Source organism: Mustela erminea, chromosome 14, assembly GCF_009829155.1.
Source record: "Mustela erminea isolate mMusErm1 chromosome 14, mMusErm1.Pri, whole genome shotgun sequence".
Lineage (NCBI taxonomy): Eukaryota > Metazoa > Chordata > Mammalia > Carnivora > Mustelidae > Mustela > Mustela erminea.
In genome coordinates this window covers 65,027,749-65,031,379 of record NC_045627.1, presented here as the reverse complement: position 1 = coordinate 65,031,379, position 3,631 = coordinate 65,027,749, and the positions used below count along the sequence as shown (strand labels likewise).

At 49.4% G+C, this 3,631-nt stretch overlaps 1 long non-coding RNA gene across 1 annotated transcript; it reads left to right on the top strand.

The window, feature by feature from the left end:
- The first annotated feature begins 1,292 nt into the window (after positions 1-1,292).
- On the top strand, positions 1,293-2,508 carry LOC116573231. The gene is made up of 3 exons (XR_004278663.1): positions 1,293-1,396; positions 1,804-1,902; positions 2,126-2,508. It is a non-coding gene; the product is annotated as an uncharacterized LOC116573231 (long non-coding RNA).
- Positions 2,509-3,631: the final 1,123 nt, after the last annotated feature.

Genomic DNA, 3,631 nt, shown 5'->3' with positions numbered 1-3,631 from the left:
TTTCTAGTTCTTTCTCTTGCACTAGTGAAAACCCCAAGGCCATGCCCCAGTAAACTTCCAGCACCAAGGACCCCATGCCAAAGTTGGCTTCCCTATCCAGCCTGCCTACCTGTGGACTACTGCAGGACAAGGGTGGTTGTTTGTTTGTTGTTGTTTTTTAAGATTTTATTTATTTGACTGAGAGAGACACAGTGAGAGAGGGAACACAAGCAGGGGGAATGGGGGAGAGAGAAGCAGGCTTCCCACTCAGCAGGGAGCCCGAAGTGAGGCTCTTTCCCAGGACCCCAAGATCATTACCTGAGCCGAAGGTAGATGCTGAATGACTGAGCCACCCAGGCGCCCAGTGAAGAGGTTTTGTAAAGTGTCATGTAGCTGCTGTTGCCTCCCATCAACGTTGTCATAACAGCAGGCTCTGCCTAGCTGGTGTGATGGGTTCAGCATACTTTGGCCAGGAAGTCCAATGAATGAACACCCAGTTTTCTTTTTTCTCCTAAGGACAAGGTTCTTTGCACTCTGCTTTTTGTCTTCTGATTGGAATAACCTTCCCAGATTGTCCAGACTGTCTCTCAGGAAGCCCAGCCATTGTCCCAAGGATCTAGGGGTTCAAACTGCCAGGGTTCTATTACCCATATCTCATTCTGTGCCCCAAGAATCAGGAGCTAAGTGCCCACTGGATATCTCTCCTACATGCTCTGGATATACTCCTAGCTGGGCATCCTAGCCTTTATTTAAAGCATGCACTTTCCTCCCAAAAACCAAACCATCCATCCTTGGTGTGTGGGAGTGGTGGTGACAACAGATCTCAAATGAGGCCTGAGTACAGGGTCTCCTCTACTTTGAGCCAAGACTTCCTTCCTTCTGGACCTTGTTTACAACTCCCCCCATCCCAAATAAAGCAAGCCTAGGATCCCTCTCCTAGGAAATAGGGATGAGCACAGGCAATGGTCTCCAATTACTGTTACCCTTTTAAGTATGCCCACACTGTCTCACTACTGGGCCCCCAGCCTTTCAGCATCTTGGGAGTCACATGGCAGGAAGGGACACTGACGGGTGAATCAGATCTTCTACTCCATCCCCACTCCTGGGCCCTGACCCAGAATGTGTGCTTCTCAGGAGTGCAATGGCCTGCATTTTTCCTAGAGCTTTCCCTGCAAAGCGGCAGGCACTGAGCGAGGAGCCAGTGGTGTGGGGGATGGAACTTTCTCACCCTACTCCTGTTCTGACATCACAGGCCTCACTTTCTGACACTAATTGGTTGCCATGGAAACCAGTTCCTCAGAGTACATGACGACCTGAGGTGGAGGGAGGGAGAGCCACAGGAACCAGCCCTGCCACAAAGAATCCACAGAGCCCCTCAGCATCAAGCACGGCTGCCCAGAGTCCCTATCCTCTGCTGGTACATAGGCTTTGCACATAAGGAGAAAAGTCTACCAGCTCACGAAGATGCCCCAGGACTGCACAAAGGTAATCCAACTTCACCACTCCTCCCATTTCCCACTTCATGGGGAAATCTGTCTTTTCTTTGAGAGGGGAGCTCTTGCTGCAAAGTCATAGTCCAAATCGAGAAAAGTCAGCCACGTCCCATGGAACAAACGGCTATCAGATGTGATATGGACAGCTCTCTCTCTCAGTCCTGGAAAGGAAGTCCTCTTTTCTAAGAAATTGTCTTTAACTACCCTGAGATCATGACCTGAGCCGAAACCAAGAGTCGGTTGCTGAACCAACTGAGCCACCCAGGTGCCCCTTACACATCCTTTCAGTCATTCATTCAACAAGCATTTATGAGCCCCTGATATGTTACAGACCCAGTGCCAGGCCTGAGGGATCCACCCAGGAGCTGATAGGGATCTGCCTCTATGGAGCTCACACCCAGCATCTTCTACACTCATGTCCATCCTTTTAGTAAGTAGCTCTGGGTTTTCTTTCTTCATTCTAGTCCCCCAATGTGGTAAGATGTCTGGTTGCTGATAGCGTCGGTACAATCTGCTTAGTAATCCCCTTCCACCCCTGGACTTCCCAAGAGTAGAGACCTTGAGCCGACTCATATACGTTTTTGCCTGACACTAGACTCCCAAGATTTGGGGCCCCTCAGCCTTCCACATCACCCCGTTGCTCTCTGAACCAGCCTTTCAAGGACCCTGGATTCCTCCACTGTCTTTCAACGGCATCGGGAGTAGAAGAATGGATAGGACTTGAGGATGGTGGCAGAAAGGTAGGTCTGCGGTGTGCCCATGGGAACGGGTGCACGAGCTGGAGGCACACAGCCATGTCTTCGTCCGCCGGCATCCTGTGGTCACGCACGCGTACTTCCACTGGCTGTATCTGTGACTTCTCCCAAATCAGCCAATGTGGGGATGTGAGCATGTGTGTGATTCCACTTATGAGCGTGAGTGAGCATGTGTTCAGGGGAAGGGGAATTTAGGGGTATGTCTCTATGTGTGTTTTTTCCAAATGCTTGGCTTTTTTCAAAATGGCTTAGAGCACTACTGTCATTTATGGGGTTTAAAATGTCAGAACAGGGCCCGTGGGGAGGCAGGGGAGATTAAACTGCAAACAGTGAAGGTTATAGATGACGTTTCTGATAGGCTGACAGGCAGACTCAAATGATGCTGCACTTTAGCAATCATTTAAACACACACATGCACACACACACACACACACACACACACACACACACACACCAGCTCCTCTCTCCATATTTTAATGGCACATTCTGAAGGCTAAAAACATAACATAGGCCATGTCTAGAAAACCAGAGCTCTGCTTTCAGAACCCAACCCGCAGCTGTCTGGTGGGGTGTGTGTGTGTGTGTGTGTGTGTGTGTGTGTGTGTTTACTCAAATGCGCCTACCTGTTCCAAATGAACACATATACTTATTTATATTTTGAGTCTGCATTGGTTAATTTCATGTCACCTTTATACAGCATCCTATGTGATTAACAAAATACATCCCATCTCACGGTCGACCCAAGCATCACGACCTCATGTATAAAGTAGGCAGGGTCGAAATTACTACCCTATTTTACATATAAAAGAATACTGAGGTGCCAAGAGGTCCAGAGGGTTTCCCAAGACCACCCAGTGGGAAGTAACAAAACCAAGGTTAGAAGCAGAGCCTTTTTGTACTTATTCAGAGTCCTTTTCTTGAGGTTGTGGTTCTCAACCCGGGCGATGCTTCAGAATCACCTGCAGAGCTTCTTCTTTTTTTTTTTTTTTTAAGGATTTTATTTATTTATTTGACAGACAGAGATCACATAGGTAGAGAGGCAGGCAGAGAGAGAGGAGGAAGCAGGCTCCCTGCTGAGCAGAGAGCCCGATGTGGGGCTCAATCCCAGGACCCTGGGACCATGACCCGAGCCGAAGGCAGAGGCCTAACCCACTGAGCCACCCAGGTGCCCCACCTGCAGAGCTTCTAAACCCCACCAGGCCCCCAGAGACTGCCACCCAGTTCTGGTGGTGACCCTTACAGGACGTTTTTGAAGTCTCCTGGTTATGCTCACAGGTAGGGGACATCTCGGTCATCTAATTAGACTTGCATCCCCTCTGCGTGAATGTGGATTCCAGTCTCCTCCCTGCTCAAGGTCTATCTCTGCATCTACCTCCCAGAAGACTTACTATCCGGGAGGATCAG